This window comes from Schistocerca cancellata, chromosome 10 (assembly GCF_023864275.1).
Source record: "Schistocerca cancellata isolate TAMUIC-IGC-003103 chromosome 10, iqSchCanc2.1, whole genome shotgun sequence".
In the NCBI taxonomy this organism is placed as follows: domain Eukaryota; kingdom Metazoa; phylum Arthropoda; class Insecta; order Orthoptera; family Acrididae; genus Schistocerca; species Schistocerca cancellata.
In genome coordinates, this window is record NC_064635.1 from 74563256 (window position 1) to 74583692 (window position 20437).

The 20437-nt window shown below is 44.1% G+C and overlaps 1 long non-coding RNA gene across 1 annotated transcript in view; it reads right to left on the reverse strand.

The window, feature by feature from the left end:
• Positions 1-613: 613 nt before the first annotated feature.
• LOC126106514 (uncharacterized) overlaps positions 614-20437 on the reverse strand; it is a 62295-nt gene continuing 42471 nt past the window's right edge. The window contains exon 3 of the long non-coding RNA XR_007523360.1: positions 614-721. This is a non-coding gene — a long non-coding RNA (uncharacterized LOC126106514). The remainder of the gene's footprint in view (positions 722-20437) is intronic.

Below are 20437 nucleotides of genomic sequence, written 5' to 3' on the forward strand. Positions count from 1 at the left end.
GTCTTGGGTGTTCATCCATTCCCTGACGCCGCTGCATAAATTTTCACACATTACAGCGCAGCATCTGCCTTCAACACTGAGCAACAGTTCCAGTTCCGAATAAATCCAGCTCTTGATGCTTCTTGAATTGCTCTGGCTAGCGAAAAGGTAAAAGTGTTGCATAAATCGTACGTCACCCTGTACCGCACTCTTAACGTCGTCATCATTGGGGTTCAGTCTGTACAAACAGCCGCCTGATTCCAGAAGTTTCAACCCGGGCACTGATTCCGGGTCGTGTCGGACGAACATATGCTGTGCGTTTTTGTCTAGGTCAAGATTTGTAGACAGCACAAGTGCATAACTAACGCCGCCTAGAGAGTCTATAATCTTCGTGTAAGATTCGTGGTACACCACAATGGAAAAATCCTTATTATCCTTCTTGTTATTCTTCTTATTATCCTTTTTACTCCACATTAGATCGGATTTTCGAATACTTTTCTGTGTCTCTGACGTCTTATGCTTCAGTTGGCCGAAAAGTGCGTAAACTTCAGGACCGTCGCCGCTGCTCCAGTGAAGGACAATGTCGTCAAACTTGCCCCCAGCGACGTCGTTGGAAGAAAGGAAGAACTGCAGCCCAGCTCGGACGCACCTCAGAAAGAGGAGAGCCAGCGTCCCCTCCTCATACCGCTCGCCTTCACCAGTCGCAAACTGGCGCATCTTCTCGTATTTCAGTTGGTCAGTCCTGAAAAAGAGAACTCCCGTTATACCGTTTGTTCAGTGCACATCAACATGAATTATTATGCCTCGAGATTTGCACGTGAAATCCAACTCGGGCTTTTGTCACATATGCTGAAAGCTACGGATTAAGACATTGACACAGCCGTAGTATTTCACGACATACGAAAAAAAACCCCTTAGTACCACAGCAATGCTTATTAACGAAAGAGCCCGTACACAGGTTAGCAAAAGAAATTTATCACAGGACTGATGACTTCCTGGTAGGGAATATGCAGCATGTTACCTTCTATGGCGACTGAAGAAGTAGCGCAAATCTGCAGACATACTGATCACTCCGTCTTCAGGCCACGAGTGACCTACCGGGACCATCCGACCGCCGTGTCATCCTCAGAGGAGGATACGGATAGAAGGGCCGTGGGGTCAGCACACCGCTCTCCCGGTCGTTATGATGGTATTCTTGACCGATGCCGCTACTATTCGGTCGAGTAGCTCCTCAATTGTTATCACGAAGCTGAGTGCACCCCGAAAAACGGCAACAGCACACGGCAGCTGGATGGTCACCTATCCAAGTGCCGGCCACGCCCAACAGCGCTTAACTTCAGTGTAGCAGACACACTAATAAAGTTGCAAAATTGTGCAAAGAACGTCATCTTGTAAAATTAATTTCCGACTTACAGATTGTTCTATAAAATTTCGGGAGAACTGCCGGATGTGCGTAACTTGCTGGTACGATATTTCGGCGCAGAGTCTTCTGGTCATCTTCAGGTGAATAGTGACGAACAGTACTCAAAGCTCCTCGATACATAGAAAAAGTTCGTGCTCTGCGTAATCGGAGCCGTCCTGCTACCTCACCGTCCGAAGACAATGGTGTTCGATAAGAAGACGCTTTCACCGCGGAGGGCGCGTAGAGCAGCGCAAGACTAACAGCTGAAGCGCAGCTGAAGATGACCAGAAGACTCTGCGCCAAAAAATCGCACCAGCAAGTTACGCACAACCGGCAGTTCTCCAGAAATTTTATAAAACGGATGCCATCTTTTTTAAATATTCAGAAATGTAAATTTGTACACTATAGGACACGATAAACTTGCACTACTGGCCATTAAAGTTGCTACACCAAGAAGAAATGCAGATGAGAAACAGGTATTCATTGGACAAATATATTATACTAGAACTGACATGTGATTACATATTCACGCAATTTGGGTGCATAGATCCTGAGAAATCAGTAGCCAGAACAACCACCTCTGGCCAAAATAACGGCCTTGATACGCCTGGTCGTTGAGTCAAACAGAGCTTGGATGACGTGTACAGGTACAGCTGACCATGCATCTTCAACACGATACCACAGTTCATCAAGAGTACAGACTGGGGTATTGTGACGAGACAGTTGCTCGGCCACCATTGACCAGACGTTTTCGATTGGTGAGAAATCTGGAGAATGTGCTAGCCAGGGCAGCAGTCGAACATTTCCTGTATCCAGAAAGTCCCGTACAGGACCTGCAACATGCGGTCGTGCATTATCCTGCTGAAATGTAGGGTTTCGCAGGGATCGAATGAAGGGTAGAGCCACGGGTCATAACACATCTGAAATGTAACTCTACTGTTCAAAGTGCCGTCAACGCGAACAAGAGGTGACCGAGACATGTAACCAGTGGCACCCCATACCATCAAGTGGGGTAATACACCAGTATTGCGATGACGAATACACGATTCCAATTTGCGTTCACCGCGATGTCGCTAAACACAATCATGCTGCTGTAAACAGAACCTGAATTCATCCGAAAAAATGACGTTTTGCCATTCGTGCACCCAGGTTCGTCACTGAGTACACCATCGCAGGCGCTCCTGTCTGTAATGCAGCGTTAAGGATAACCGCAGCCACGGTCTCCGAGATGATAGTCCATGCTGCTGCAAACGTCGTCGAAATGTTCGTGAAGATGGTTGTTGTCTTGCAAACGTCCCCATCTGTTGACTCAGGCATCGAAACGTGGCTGCACGATCCGTTACAGCCATGCGGATAAGATGCCTGTCATCTCGACTGCTAGTGATACGAGGCCGTTGGTATCCAGCACGGCGTTCCGTCGTACCCTCCTGAACCCACCGATTCCATATTCTGCTAACAGTCATTGGATCTCGACCAATGCGAGCAGCAATGTCGCGACACAATCAATCGCAATCGCGATAGGCTACAATCCGACCTTTATCAAAGTCGGAAACGTGATTGTACGCATTTCTTCTCGTTCCACGAGGCATCACAACAACGTTTCACCAAGCAACGCCGGTGAACTGCTGTTTGTGTATGAGAAATCGGTTGCAAACTTTCCTCATGTCACCACGTTGTAGGTACCGCCACCGGCTCCAACCTTGTGTGAATGCTCTGAAAAGCTAATCATTTGCATATCATAGCATCTTCTTCCTGTCGATTAAATTTCGCGTCTGTAGCACGTCATCTTCGTGGTGAAGCAATTTTAATGGGCAGTAGTGTGCTTCTTTGTCTGTCGGAAGCAGCAGGCTGGGCAGAAACAACGCATCGATGTTAAAAGTTATGAACTATTATTTATAACCCTTTATTAGTTCAAATGGCTTTGAGCACTATGCGACTTAACGTCTGAGGTCATCAGTAGCCTAGAACTTAGAACTAATTAAACCTAACTAACCTAAGGACATCACACACATCCATTCCCGCGGCAGGATTCGAACCTGCGACTGTAGCGGTCGCTCGGCTCCAGACTGTAGCTCCCAGAACCGCACGGCCACTCCGGCTGGCCCCTTTATTAGTCAAGATAGCAAAAGGGATTCATAATCATTGCACTAATTTCACCTAAAACAGCTACCCATCTTCAGAACTGAAATTTTTTAGAAAATTGCACATGACAGAGAGGACCGTGCAAGAAGCTGTTGTTATGACTAAGCTTAAGCAATCAGTACTGAGCAAACACGACAAACGCTTATGCGTGTAATCACCAAGCCTTTAGCAGACACTTAGCCTTCAATAAATTACATGCTAGAGCTTAACATCGTTCAGAGCCCAACCTTTTTGTAATTTGGAGCTTGATGAAAATTGATAATAGTTGTAACTAAACACATGGAAAAATCCCAAATAACACGAAACACCATAATGGTAACGTACATTAATATTTCAAAGCGATAAGATGGCGGTATCTGACAGATGATTTCAGTATAACGTACTGAGCTCCCAGTTGGTGCACTTCGACAGCGCAGAAAGATACGTATATAGCTTCTTCTCTGTGTTTACTGCGTAGATTCTTACTTAAATTGCGTGTGAGTTTCGTATAGGAGGTATAATCTCGAGTTTTAGTTACTGTAATCGTAGATTCAGGCAGATTGTAGCGCAGTCGTTAGGCATTTGTTTTGTTTTGGTATGTCAGTGGCACTCATCTGTCTAGTAGACTCTCAGAGACCAGTGTGGCCTGAGCTCCCAGTTGGTGCACATCGACAGCGCAGAAAGATTCATATATAGCTTCTCTTCTGTGTTTACTTCGTAGATTCTTACTTAAATTGCGTGTGAGTTTCGTGTAGGAGATGTAATTTCGAGTTTTAGTTACTGTAATCGTAAATTCAGGCAGATTGTAGCGCAGTCGTTAGGCATTTGTACAGGTTAGTTCATACATTCTTTGCGTGTTTCCCTTGCGTTATCTAGGCACGGACTCGTGTTTCAGTAACTGTTGTTCAACATCGATTAGAATATACAGGGACTGTGATTGCTGTGTTCGGATGAGGGCTGAGTTGGCAACCCTTCGCTCACAGCTGCAGGCGGCGCTGACTTCGGTCGCGCAGCTTGAGAGCTTGAGGCTGTTACCACTGTGGGGACCCGGACTTGGGTATCACGGGGATGTCAACCTCGTCCCGTCTGTCCCCAGATCGGTCTGCCGCTGTGGTGCCCCGGTTGCTGCCCGCAGTGGGGCTGAGCCCTCGCCTGTGGTTGATTGGGAGGTCGTTCCAAGGCGTGGCAGGCAGCGAAAGACGTCTCTGGAGGCTGATCAGAAAGCCTCCCCAGTGCGTCTGACAAACAGGTTTCAGGTACTGTCTCTGGCTGAGCCAGAAGCAGCTGCCTGCCCTGTTTCAGAGGATGATTCTCAGCCTTCAAGGCCCGGGAAATCGCAGAGGGTGGGCTTATTGGTAGTTGGGAGCTCCAATGTTAGGCGCGTAATGGGGCCCCTTAGGGATATGGCGGCTAAGGAGGGGAAGAAATCCAGTGTGCACTCCGTGTGCATTCCGGGTGGAGTCATTCCTGATGTGGAAAGGGTCCTTCCGGATGCCATGAAGAGCACAGGGTGCAGCAAGCTGCAGGTGGTGGCACATGTTGGCACTAATGACGTGTGTCGCTTTGGATCTGAGGAAATTCTCTCTGGATTCCAGCGGCTATCTGATTTGGTGAAGGCTGCCGGTCTTGCTTACGAGATGAAGGCAGAGCTCACCATCTGCAGCATCGTTGACAGAACCGACTGCGGACCTTTGGTGCAGAGCCGGGTGGAGGGTCTGAATCAGAGGCTCAGACGGTTTCGCGACCGTGTTGGCTGCAGATTCCTTGACTTGCGCCATAGGGTTGTGGGGTTTCTGGTTCCGCTGAATGGGTCAGGAGTTCACTACACTCAGCTGGCGGCTACACGGGTAGCGGAGGCTCTGTGGCGTGGACTGGGCAGTTTTTTAGGTTAGAAGGCCTCGGGAAAGTACGGGGTGGGCTGCAATCTCAAAAGGTGCATGGCAAATACATGACGTGCTTGGATCAAGAAACAGTCGGAATTGTAGTTGTAAATTGCTGTAGTTGTGCTGGGAAAGTCCCTGAGCTTCAAGCGCTAATAGAAAGCACAGAAGCTGAAATCGTTATAGGTACAGAAAGCTGGCTAAAGCCTGAAATAAGTTCTGCAGAAATTTTTACCAAGTCTCAGACGGTGTTCAGGAAAGATAGATTAGGCAGAATTGGTGGTAGAGTGTTTGTGTCTGTCAGTAGTGGTTTATCTTGTAGTGAAGTCGAAGTAGATACTTCGTGCGAATTGGTATGGGTGGAGGTTATACTTAACAGCCGAACTAAGTTAATAATTGGCTCCTTCTACCGACTCCCAGACTCCGATGATATAGTTGCTGAACAGTTCAGAGAAAATTTGAGTCTCGTAGCAAATAAATACCCCACTCATACGGTTATAGTTAGTGGGGACTTCAACCTTCCCTCTATATATTGGCAAAAATACTTGTTCAAACCCTGTGGTAGGCAGAAAACATCTTCCGAGATTGTCCTAAATGCTATCTCCACAAATTATTTCGAGCAGTTAGTCCACGAACCCACGCGAATTGTAAATGGTTGCGAAAACACACTTGACCTTTTAGCCACAAACAATCCAGAGCTAATAGAGAGCATCATGACTGATACAGGGATTAGTGATCACAAGGTCGTTGTAGCTAGGCTCAATACCGTTTCTTCCATATCCACCAGAAACAAACGCAAAATAATTTTATTTAAAAAAGCGGATAAAGTGTCACTAGAAGCCTTCCTAAGAGACAATCTTCATTCCTTCCGAACTGACAATGCAAATGTAGACGAGATGTGGCTCAAATTCAAAGATATAGTAGCAACAGCAATTGAGAGATTCATACCTCATAAATTGGTAAGAGATGGAACTGATCCCCTATGGTACACAAAACAGGTCCGAACGCTGTTGCAGAGGCAACGGAAAAAGCAGGCTGAAATTCAGAAGAACGCGAAATCCCGAAGATTGGCTAAAATTTACAGACGCGCGAAATTTGGCACGGACTTCAATGCGAGATGCCTTTAATAGGTTCCACAACGAAACGTTGTCTCGAAATTTGGTAGAAAATCCGAAGAAATTCTGGTCGTATGTAAAGTACACAAGCGGCAAGACGCAGTCAATACCTTCGCTCCGCAGTGCCGATGGTACTGTTACCAACGACTGTGCCGCTAAAGCGGAGTTATTGAACGCAGTTTTCCGAAATTCCTTCACCAGGGAAGACGAATGGAATATTCCAGAAGTTGAAACATGAACAGCTGCTAGCATGAGTTTCTTAGAAGTAGATACCTTAGGCTTAGGGGTTGCGAAGCAATTCAAATCGCTTGATACGGGCAAGTCTTCAGGTCCAGATTGTATGCCGATTAGGTTCCTTTCAGATTACGCTGATACAATAGCTCCCTACTTAGCAATCATATACAACCGCTCGCTCACCGATAGATCTGTACCTGCAGATTGGAAAACTGCGCAGGTCGCACCAGCGTTTAAGAAGGGTAGTAGGAGTAATCCATCGATCTACAGACCTATATCATTGACGTCGGTTTGCAGTAGGGTTTTGGAGCATATACTGTATTCAAACATTATGAATCACCTCGAAGGGAACGATCTATTGATACGTAATCAGCATGGTTTCAGAAAACATCGTTTCTGTGCAACGCAGATAGCTCTTTATTCGCACGAAGTAATGGCCGCTATCGACAGGGGATCTCAAGTTGATTCCGTATTTCTAGATTTCCGGAAAGCTTTTGACACCGTTCCTCACAAGCGACTTCTAATCAAGCTGCGGGCCTATGGGGTATCGTCACAGTTGTGCGACTGGATTAGTGATTTCCTGTCAGGAAGGTCGCAGTCCGTAGTAATAGACGGCAAATCATCGAGTAAAACTGAAGTGATACCAGGTGTTCCCCAGGGAAGCTTCCTGGGACCTCTGCTGTTCCTGATCTATATAAATGACCTGGGTGACAATCTGAGCAGTTCTCTTCGCAGATGATGCTGTAATTTACCGTCTAGTAAGGTCATCCGAAGACCAGTATCAGTTGCAAAGCGCTTTAGAAAAGATTGCTGTATGGTGTGGCAGGTGGTAGTTGACGCTAAATAACGAAAAGTGTGAGGTGATCCACATGAGTTCCAAAAGAAATCCGTTGGAATTCGATTACTCGATAAATAGTACAATTCTCAAAGCTGTCAGTTCAACTAAGTACCTGGGTGTTAAAATTACAAACAACTTCAGTTGGAAAGACCACATAGATAATATTGTGGGGATGGCGAACCAAAGGTTGCGTTTCATTGGCAGGACACATAGAAGATGCAACAAGCCCACTAAAGAGACAGTTTACACTACACTCGTTCGTCTTCTGTTAGAATATTGGTGCGCGGTGTGGGATCCTTACCAGGTGGGATTGACGGAGGATATCGAAAGGGTGCAAAAAAGGGCAGCTCGTTTTGTATTATAACGTAATAGGGGAGAGAGTGTGGCAGGCATGATACGCGAGTTGGGATGGAAGTCATTAAAGCAAAGACGTTTCTCGTCGCGGCGAGATCTATTTACGAAATTTCAGTCAGCAACTTTCTCTTCCGAATGCGAAAATATTTTGTTGAGCCCAACCTACATAGGTAGGAATGAGCATCATAATAAAATAAGAGAAATCAGAGTTCGAACAGAAAGGTTTAGGTATTCGTTTTTCCCGCGCGCTGTTCGGGAGCGGAATGGTAGAGAGATAGTATGATTGTGGTTCGATGAACCCTCTACCAAGCACTTAAATGTGAATTGCAGAGTAATCATGTAGGGTGCAAAAACGGGCAGCTAGTTTTGTATTATTACGTAATAGGGGAGAGAGTGTGGCAGATATGATACGTGAGATGGGATGGAAGTCATTAAAGCAAAGACGTTTTTCGTCGCGGCGAGATCTATTTACGAAATTTCAGTCAGCAACTTTCTCTTCCGAATGCGAAAATATTTTGTTGAGCCCAACCTACATAGGTAGGAATGAGCATCATAATTTTCACACATATTTATTAAAATAATAACAAGCATAAAATTTACTTAACTTGGTTCTGGATGCTATTTACAATTGACAACGGTATACAAGTGGGTCTTAGGCTTCGAAAGCCCATATCGGTGGTGTTTCGTTGAATGGTTCGCACATTGACACTTGTTGATGGCGCAGCATTGAAAACTGCAGCAATTTAAAGAAGGGTTGCACTTGTGTCACATTAAATGATTCTCTTCAGTCCTCTTTGGTCGCATTTTTGCAAAACCTTTTTACAGCCGCAGCGATGTCGGAGATCTGATGTTTTACCGGATTCGTGATATTCACGGTACACTCGTGAAATGGTCGTACTGGCAAATTCCCACTTCGTCGCTACCTCGGAGATGCTACGTCTGGTCGCTCGTGCGCCAACTATAAACGTGGTGTTATAGTGAGTTTGAACGTGGTGTTAAACTCACTTAAATCTTGATAACCTGCCATCGTAGCAACAGTGACCGATCCAACATCCGCGCCATACACTTGTTGTCTTATATAATAGTTGCCGAGCACAGCGCCGTATTCTGCCTGTTTACATATCTGTGTTTGAATGCGCTAGCCAATACCAGTTTATTTGTCGCTTCAGTATATAATCAATGTTTATTGAGCTGTACATGTTCAAAACGTTGCGCTATGAAAGATGTTAAGCAAAAGTATGTAATTAGTTAATGAAGAAGTGTGTTCTACCACCATTGTGACAAGTAGACACATCAACGTTTATTCTATTTGCTACGTATTGACTTTTAGCAACCTCTGTCATTGTTACGTCTGCCACAGACGGCCCCTGTCAGTTCGACTACACTCAATACACCCCTGTGTACCATATAACATACACAAGCACTTGCAGGCGCATCCAAGAGGAAAACAATTCTTCAAAATAAACTTGCTAGAGACTAATGCTAACCTTTTTCTGCAGAGGTCTCCTCACAGACACAGGGAAGTTGGAGTGCTCCGCCGACCTCCGCCGGCTTTATAAGACCAGAGCAGCAGCAGCAGTACACCCCACTCCCTGGCCCGTCTGCTCAGCACCCCCGACCCCTCGTATGGATCCGCCTCTTCCATTTGCTCCTTTCCCCCCTCCCCCTTCACTTTTCCTCTCCTTCCCCCGCCCCTTTTTTCCCGTCATCTGACCAGTTTCCCCCCACCTGCTCTCGGGTGTGGTATGTCGTATTTGTGCCAACTTTTAGCGCAGTGTTTAAGTGAGTGTTCGGTGTTGTGCGTCCTTCCACAGTGTTGCGAACAGAAATCATGCTGTCGCTGGGTGTGCTTTTTATATCTCTTGCGAACAGAACCCAGACTGTCGCCGTGTTTTTTTAATTGTCTGTCTATTGTTTTTCTGCTTCCGGTGTGTTTTATTAGCTTCATCAACCCTGTGTTTTATGTTTTACGCTCCAGAATTTTCTGCCATTTTTACTTTAAGTCATCGATTTTATCGCCAACTGTTATTATTTTTTATTATCTTCATCTTTTTAAAACAAATTCTGTAGGCTGAAGAGCGGCGTAATAAGCTGCTGCCAGCCCGCCCCCCTTTAGGGGGAATAGAAACCCAATAAAGGAAAAACAGCAAAACAGCAGTACAGCCAGTTCCTCGCCGAGCTAGGACCAGCTCCGACGGACCTCAACGACGCTCTTGATGAATAGTCGTCTGCATGTTATTTGTTTTCTTTGTGTGTATATAGTGATTGTTCGAGAAGTGTAGTTCAGTTTCAATAAACGACATTATACTGAGTGTTCTACAATACTGAGTATTCTTCAGTGTCGACGAGTGTAGTGGAACGAACCGACAACCACGATGGTTACGACAGCAGCACCTACGGAATGGCAATAATTCTTTCAAGGACTTCAGCACCAGTTTTTGGAAACTCGGAGACAACTGATCGCCGAAATCCGAAGCCTCCACCGCCCCGCGACGCCACCGCCGTCCCAAGTTTTCAACGATGAAGAATGGGAAACATACGAACGTCGTATCCGGCAACACTTCATGATTCATCAAGTCACCCGAGAAGACATTCAGCGCGCTTTTTTCTTGTCATGGAACCAATCGAAGATGTACGTCCTGCTCACGAAACTACAGCTGCTGGACCCCGACTCCCTCACCTTCACCACCATCTGTACGACGTTAAATGCCTACTACAAACGCCGATATCATGTACTCGCAGCCCGCGTCGAGTTCTACCAATGCCGGAAGAAACCCGAGCAGACCTATCGCCAGTGGGCCGCCGAGCTGGAAGGTCTCAGCAGGAAATGTAAGTTTCACACACATATTTCCAAGGAATCATACGCTGATGTCATGGTGCGTGACCACTTGATACAGGCGGCGCCAGACGCCGCTTTCCGCCACGACGCCCGCAAGTTAGAAGACCCGTCCCTCGAGCAGGTCATAGAACTGGGCCATAATTTCGAAATTTTTACAGCCGCCGATCGTCGACTGGAATCCTGTGCAGCAATCCGTGAGGGACGCCGAAGAGGTCACAACAATCCAGGGCTCCACGCCGCGCTTCTACGGCCGCCGCGGTTGGAGACCGACCTCACAACAAGACGCCGAGTCGCACCATCCCGGCCAGAGCCAGAAGCCACTGCAGCAACAACACAACCAGCAACGTCGTCGTGGGGATCGTCTCCGCCTGCCCTGCTGCCCCACCTGCTATTCAACACGTGATAGAGAAGATTGCCCAGACCGCTGGGCGCAATGCACACACTGCGGCACGGAAGGCGATTTAGCGTCGGTTTGTCGCCCAAGAACAACCACCTCCAGCAACCGCCAGCCCAGGCCATATCCAGATGGCTTGAACAACACCCCAATGGACGTCAACCAGATGAAGAATTCCTCGACATCAAAAATTTTATAGACGTCACTATCAATGACAAGCCTCTGCGCCTGCAAGTGCTTGTGTATGTTATATGGTACACAGGGGTGTCTTGAGTGTAGTCTGCCTGGCAGGGGCCGTCCGTGGCAGACGTAACAGCCATTACGACAGTTTGTGTCACACTACTCTGTCTCGTGTGTTGTTTTAGCATAAACCACATTAATGAATTTGGATCATTTTTGTTATGTTGACCAACAAAGCATTACATATAAGAATCCATAACTTTTAACATTTATATATCGCTTATCTCCAAGCTGCTACGCCTGGAAGCAAGACAACAACTTTACATTTCGCTACATTCGTTTCTAGCATTTGTAGACTTAGAGAAAGCGTTTGACAATGTTGACTGGAATACTCTCTTTCAAATTCTGAAGGTGGCAGGGGTAAAATACAGGAAGCGAAAGGCTATTTACAATTTGTACAGAAACCAGATGGCAGTTATAAGAGTCGAGGGACATCAAAGGGAAGCAGTGGTTGGGAAGGGAGTGAGACAGGGTTTTAGCCACTCCTCGGAGTAGGTATTAAAATCCATGGAGAAGAAATAAAAACTTTGAGGTTCGCCGATGACATTGTAATTCTGTCAGAGACAGCAAAGGACTTGGAAGAGCAGTTGAACGGAATGGATAGTGTCTTGAAAGGAGGATATAAGATGAACATCAGCAAAAGCAAAACGAGGATAATGAAATGTAGTAGAATTGGGTCGGGTGATGCTGAGGGAATTAGATTAGGAAATGAGACACTTAAAGTAGTAAAGGAGTTTGGCTATTTGGGGAGCAAAATAACTGATGATGGTCGAAGTAGAGAGGATATAAAATGTAGACTGTCAAAGGCAAGGAAAGCGTTTCTGAAGAAGAGAAATTTGTTAACATCGAGTATAGATTTAAGTGTCAGGAAGTCGTTTCTGAACGTATTTGTGTGGAGCGTAGCCATGTATGGAAGTGAAACATGGACGATAAATAGTTTAGACAAGAAGATAATAGTAGCTTTCGAAATGTGGTGCTACAGAATAATGCTGAAGATTAGATGGGTAGATCACATGAGGAGGTATTGAATAGAATTGGGGAGAAGAGGAGTTTGTGGCACAACTTGACTAGAAGAAGGGATCGGTTGGTAAGACATGTTCTGAGGCATCAAGGGATCACCAATTTAGTATTGGAGGGAAGCGTAGAGGGTAAAAATCGTAGGGTGAGACCAAGAGATGAATACACTAAACAGATTCAGAAGGATGTAGGTTGCAGTAGGTACTGGGAGATGAAGAAACACAGGATAGAGTAGCATGGAGAGCTGCATCAAACCAGTCTCAGGACTGAAGACCACAACAACAACAACAACAACAACATTTAAACAAAAAGATCATATCAGCACCAATCTGAAATCTTACCAGAATCAAGCTTTTGTATGTCCATCCTTTTAGCAGGACGTCTCTGGGACGACGGCCGTTTACTATAGTGACAAAAAATAAAAACACCCACAGCCGTCCTTATGATTTTATTTTGTCGCTACCAGTTTCGAAGCTTCATTGTGTCATCTTCAGGCTGTTTTGATGTGGTAAAGGTTGATATAATCCCCACACATAGCCTATCAGTTGCCAGCATTACTGGATTCGCAGATAATGTGTCAGCACTCCAACCTCAACTGTCAACATTAATGATGGCAACTGATGGCCTATGCATGGGGATCGTATCAACCTGTACGGCATCAAAACAGCCTGAAGATGACGCAATGAAGCGTCGAAACTCATAGCGATAAAATAAAATAAAATCATAAGGACGGCTGTAGGTGTTTTTATTTTTTGTCACGATTATCAGGATCAGTCTCAATTTTTGTGCTGCTTCTTCAGCGCCATCCATGGTAACATGTTGCATATCTCTCACGACGGAGACCTCGGTTCTGGGAGTAATTTCATATGATATACCGTATGGTCGATCTTCTGTTAATAAGGACTGCTGTGGTACTGAGGTTTGTTTTTTTCAGATGTCAAAAAATACTGTGTCGTTAATGTTACATCTTCCTTGTACGCTGCGGGGCAGTTTAGCGGATACAGGATCATAAAAAGAGAATTCAAATATTAATTTATTCTACGTCTAATGTCAAATGGTAAAGATAATGCATAGCTTTGTTCTTTGTTGCTGTATTTGCAGCGTAAGTTGCTAACAGTAGATCTGAATGTAGAAATATAAACAGACACAAAAGTTTTATAATCACGTAGTGTGTCTAAAAAGGTCAGTGAATAGTGTCATATCTGAACGGCAACTTGGCGCATGTGTGCATGCCTGGGTCTTCAGAGACTTGAGAAGAATCGATACACGGCAACCACTACATGTGACTGCTTGTGTAAACAGACTGCGACCAGTTGAACAACGTGTAAGCATTAAGATGTGCTAGAAATTGGGGAAGACTGAAACGGAGACACACGGAACGTTGGTGCAGGTGTACGGGATGGAAGCCGTGAGCAGTAAATGTGTTTACGAAAGGAAACAGGATCAGCCACGTTAAGGTCGGCCATCGACAAGCAGAACCCCAGAAAAGATCGAGGAAGTGCGACAAATTCTGGCACAAGATCGGCGACGAACTCTCAGACTGATTGGGCAGCATTTGGGCATTAGCATGGACACCGTGCACACCATCGTCCGTGATGATTTGGGTAAGCGGAAGATCTGCTCCAGATCTGTGCCACACGGGCTCACAGACGAGCAGAATTCAAAACGGATGGAAACTGCTGGTGGTTTCATTTCCATGATGACCAGGGTCCGTTGCTTCTGAACACCGTAGTCGCGGGGGGTGAGACCTGGTGCTACCAATTCGATTCGGAATCAAAACGGGAATCGATGTCATGGTGTTCACCGCCTTCCCGCGACAGAAGAAAAAGCAGTCTGCAAAAATCCAAGGTGAAAATACTGTTGATCGCGTTCTCCGACAACAAGGGCATCATCGACAAGGAATTTGTTCCTGCAGGTCAAACCGTTATTGCTGCATTTTACCAAACCGTTTCGAACCAATTGCTACAGCATATCTGACGGGTTCGGCCAAAGTTTGTAAAGAAACTGGTGCTCTACTTCTGAAACAAAACTTTTAAATCATAAAACATGACCTATACAACGAATCTGACTACCCCTGTTAGTCATGGACGTAAAACAAAATTGGCGTAGTCTTTGTCAGAACGTTCAGAATCTTATGTGAGGCCAATAAGACGTGAATTTTAATCTAAATATGGTATACCTATGTTTACATAATAAAAAAATTAATTAGGTTATTCAGTAGAATTATTATATAGATGCGATAAATCACTTTAACGGGGGCTAAATGAACAATTAAAGTCAATATCATTCCAGTTAACCTGCAAAAGTAAAATAAAAAAAAGGAGAAAAAATATTGTAGGGGCCTTCATGGACAACGCGCATCTGCTAGATGCCCACAAAGTACGTAATTTTGTTTTGAAGCTGACAGCCAATGGGAAAAAAGGTGCAAAAATACTATTGGTCAGTTTTCAAGCAGTAATGGCGGACAGCATCAGCTGGTAATATACGTAATTTTATGGTCGCTAATTTTACTGCACAAAAAATAAAATATGTACCCCCTCCAAAAGAAGTTACACACAAACATTAAAATAAAATTATGACCAGCAGCAAAATGTCTGAGAAGAATTTTGAAAGAAAATTATTAATTGAACTTTAATTTGGCGGGTTTTCAACACTGTCAACAAGGCGAAATAATGGAAAGAGTATTTATTGGAACCAAACAAAATTGAACCTTGATTTTGTGACAATATTTTTAAAATAGATCATTTAACTGCAATTGTCTTTAATTTTGAAATGAGAGAGAGCGTAATAATTTTAATGTCTTAACTGTTGCCGCAGGCAGCGCGATGACATCAGCGGTGGTCCGCGCGGACGATGTGTGAAGCTTATCCTGGTTCGTGGCGTGAAGATAATGATGGATCCTGCTGTTTCATTAATATTCCAGTTACGGCGGTGGTCCACGTCTCCGTTGTAGTGGAATCAGCTGACAGCACTGGCGTGATAATAATAATTCCAGTGTGTGCGTTGCCGTTACGCGCGCGACGTTTTATTATTAAAAGTTTATTAATCAAGCGGTACGGGTAGGTCGGAATTATGCAACGTCTTTAGTATTTACGATATATAGCTGGTTAATGCCAATACTTCGCTCAGTTCTTTCACCGTGTTTCCACAGGAAAACAGTCACATGTATTTATCACTATAAAAGTCCGTTAAACATCAGTTCAATTTACGTCGTCGTATTTAAGACAGTTTGGATGATAAAATAAATGTTTCTTGATGAAATCACAGCATTGTTCTTGTACTTAACATTTTGGTTTGTTCCACTTTCACGCAGTTCTAACAGTTAATGTCCCCACACGACAATGGTGTCTGGTTCACGGCTAATTGTCAGAAGTTCACACGGTATGTAAAATCGTCACCGCAAACACTCGATATTTCAGGTTTTACTGTTCACTGAATAATGCACCGTCTCCTATTAACACAGCGGACGCACTGTAATTAATTGTTCCTCCGCGTATCACCGTCTTTCACGCCGAACTTTGCAACGTTTCTCCACCCGCGAACCGGCCACGATACCACAACAACTCGCACGCTCTCTATCGATAGTCGTTCGCTCTCTCTCTCTCTGACACAGTACATCTCCTAGCCTAACCAAAGATTTACAAAGCATATAAAACCTTCGACCATAAATATAATACACTGGTCCTGACGTCATTTTCGTGGCTCCAACATCTCTGGGCTAAAGTCACGTGAATGTTGGCAAAACATGGTTGTTTTTGTGTTGCACTTATGGCTGTACTCAGCGTTTTCTCGTGGGAAATGGCATTACATTTCACGTGTAAGTGTTTCTGTGATAGTGCAGATGCGTTTATTGAAATCTGTTAAAGTGACTTTTATATGTTTTTTTTTTCACTTGAAATAGAGTATCACGTAAGTGTGTAGTGTGTTGAAAGTGATGCCTGTAAAGTCAGACTCATATTACATTTTGGAAAGTATCTGTGATAATTCGGTTACAGAAGTTAGTATAACTGTTTCTCGTTCCTACTCATAGGTTCCTTAAGGATGAAAACCGAAGGCAGCTTTGGATACAGGCCCTGAAACGGAAAAACTTTAAGCCATCTGCACATACGCACCTTTTTGTATATAGAAGTGAGATTATAATAAGGTAAGAGCACCTATAGTCGACACATGAACAGAATTTTTTCTACCTTCTAATACTATTAAATAAATGTAGGCTTCAAAATTATTTTCTGAAACTTCAAAGTCTCGCCTTTCATCTAAAATATCATTTTTTTTAAACTGTTAGCTAAAACGTTTGTAAAAATAGTGGGAACTGAACCTTTGAAGTGCACCTAAAATTGATACTCTAAAATGAATCTGCTCCTGAAGTCGACAGTTTTGGCACCTATAGTTGACATAATTCCCATATACCATTTTCTTTTATAAGTGACTAGAGCTCAAAACGCGGCGAATCCAATATTTAAAGTTTTGACACGAGCCCACTCTTACTGTTTAAACGAATTTTAACGACATTTTACTTTAATTGATATTTTACAGTAATTTCGTCCCGCTGCCCACCAGAGGGGCGTTCGATATATTTGTTAGATTTTATAAATTGTACTGTGAACAAATCCAGGTCAAATGTAGTTCTGACATTATTTTTCGCAAATAAAAAAGTAATTTTTGTTGGAAGCGTTTGGCAGTCAATTGAGAAATGTGGGTAAAATACAATACAAACATAGGATGGCAGACCGCTGATTTGAAATCCCGCCACATTGCTTATGTTGGAGCCACACCAGCCCTATAGCTTCTGCACAGCAAGGCCAGTCTACTAGTATCTATGGTCGAAGTATAAAGCCAGAACATTCATATTTGTAGAATATAAAATATAAAACAGTAGCAAAATGAATGAAGAAACAATGTGACGTATTAGCAAATAAAGAATAGTTGAAATAAATGATACATACGTACTATGACAAGGTAATGTGCAAAAGAAAAAAAAATATTATCGACTTTCGGGGAAAGAAATGTCTTTACAAGTTGAACAGGACTGGACAACGGATGCTGCTCCATGCCAACGCCCCTGTTCACTGCGCTATCCGTGTGCACCAATTCCTGGCGCAGAAGACGGTAACTGTTCTTGGATATACTCCGTATTCCCCTGATCTGACTCCTGCGGACTTCTTCCTATCTCCCCACTTGAAGGCGGCCATGAAAAGTGAACGTTGTTCGGACGTGAATGCCATCAAAGATCGTGTGACAGCCATTCTGCGATCGATTCCACAGGACGCCTTCACTGATAGTTTCCAGAAGCTGTACGAACGTTGTGTTGTAGCGGGTGGCGACTAGTTTGAAGGACAGTAAAAAAACATTTGTTTGTATTTTTATTTTGTTTGTTATCTGACAGCATTCAGCAAAGCACCACGTATGTGCTTCAATAGAACGTCTATTCAGAAGGTGGCGAGCTCTAGTCACTATGGAAGTCTGTAAATGTTATTCAAGTGGCAAACACACAAAATGGGGTCAGTGCACGATAGTGTAAATGCCCCCATATGACATGAGTGTAAACGGGCCTTGTTACAGGCATTGGACTCCACGGCCAATCGCCGGCTTCGAACGTGGGTTCTCTGCTGGGCGTGAGGAAGAGGATGGTGGGGGTGCGTCCACAGAGGCTCCTGATGACAGAATAACAACACTTATCGATCAACTGCAATAAATTAGATGTGGGTCCCATGGACAAGGTTTGCTCTCGTTCGTAATATTCTCTGAGGCGACGGAGGCGGTCGGCGGACGCTCACCGAGACGCCCTCTAGTGCGTCTGTAGCTGCGCTGGCGTTACTCGAATCTGCTACCTCGGCGGCGACGCTGCGGCCTTGCAGAGAAGATTCCGCCGCAACGAAAAACGCCTTTGTTTTGATGATGTCCAGCCCATATCCTGATTTATTACAATGACACTCTCTCCCATATTTCGCGCCGGCCTTTGTGACCGAGCGGTACTAGGCGCTATAGTCTGGAACCGCGCTGCTGCTACGATCACAGGTTCGAATCCTGCCTAGGACATGGATGTGTGTGATGTCCTTAGATAAGTTAGGTTTATGTATTTCTACGTCTAGGGGACTGATGACCTCCCATAGTGCATAGAGCCATTTCAACCATATTTCGCGATAGTAAAAAACGTACTGCCCTACTTTGAATTTTTTCGATGCACTCCGTCAATCCCATCTGATAAGGATCCCACACCGCGCAGCAGTATTGAAAAATAGGACGGTCAAGCGTAGTGTAGGCAGTCTCATTAGCAGATCTGTTACATTTTCCAAGTGTCCTGACAATATAACGCAGTCTTTGGTTAACCTTCCCCACAACATTTTCTATGTGGTCCTTCCAACTTAAGTTGTTCGTAGTTGTAATTCCTAGGTATTTAGTTGAATTTAGGCTCTTTAGATTTGACTGCTTTATCATGTAACCGAAGTTTAACGAATTCCTTTTATCACTCATATGGATGACCTCACACTTTTCGTTATTTAGGGTAAACTGCAATTTTCGTCCCATTCACAAATCTTTTCTAAATCGTTTCGCAATTTTTTTTTGGTTTTTTGATGATTTTATTCGTCGATATACGACAGCATCATATGCAAACAACCTCAGACGTCTGCTCAGATTGTCTACCAAACCGTTTATACAGATAAGAAACATCAAAGTACCTATAACACTACCTTGGGGAACACCAGAAATCACTTCTGTTTTACTCGATGACTTTCCGTCAATTACTACGAACTGTGACCTCTCTGACAGGAAATCACGAATCCAGTTACATAACTGAGACGATATTCCATAAGCACGCAATTTCACTAGAAGCCGCTTGTGTGGTACAGGGTCAATAGCCTTCTGGAAATCCAGAAATAGGGAATAAATCTGAAATCCTTTGTCAACAGCACTCAACACTTCATGAGAATAAAGGGCTAGTATTGTTCCACAAGAACGATGTTTTCTAAATCCATGTTAACTGTGTGTCAATAGACAGCTTTCTTCGAGGTAATTCATAATCTTTGAACACAATATATGTTCCAAAATCCGGCTGCATATCCACGTTAATGATGTGAACCTGTAATTTAGTGGATTACTCCTACTACCTTTCTTGAATATTGGTGTGACCTGTGCAATTTTCTACTCTTTGGGTACGGATCTTTCGTCGAGCGAGCGGTTGTATGTGATTGTTCAATATGGAGGTAATGCATCTGCATACTATGAAAGGAACCTAATTGGTATACAGTCTGGACCAGAAGACTTGCTTTTATTAAGTGATTTGAGTTGCTTCACTACTCCGAGGGTATTTACTTCTACTTTACTCATGTTGGCAGCTGTTCTCGATTGGAATTGTGGAATATTTACTGCGTCTTCTTTTGTGAAGGCATTTCGGAAGGCTGTGTTTAGTAACTCTGCTTTGGCAGCACTATCTTCCATATTATCTCCATTGCTATCGCGCAGAGAAGGCATTGATTGTTTCTTGCCGCTAACATACTTCACATATGACCAGAATCTCTTTGGATTTTCTGCCAGGTTTCGAAAAAAAGTTTCGTTGTGGAAACTATTATAAGCATTCTCTCTGAATTCCGCGTTGAATTTCGTCGTGTTGCTTAACTCGGCACTCCGCCGACCCATTTGTGCCACAGGAAGATAGCACTGAACTGCGCAAGAGAATATAACAAACACACACAGCTTCTGCCTTCGAATATTCCTCCACGTTTTAACTAAATTCATTACTGCAAAACTCCTACCTTTAACTAAATCACTTTCATAATTCGACCCTCTTCACTCCCTCGTCTATGGAAAGAATGCATCCCTGCATATATTTACACTCGAGTCTGTTTACATGGTTTTGGACTCTCTACCAATAATGGATTTGTGCCACATTTTCTCAATTCATTTCTCGGAACTACATACAGCTTGTCGCCACTAATGACACTACATTTCCGCCTCTTATACACAATTGTTCCTTACAGTCCTTGAGCACACTCAGTCTTCGCCTCCATGACTGTTCACTCATT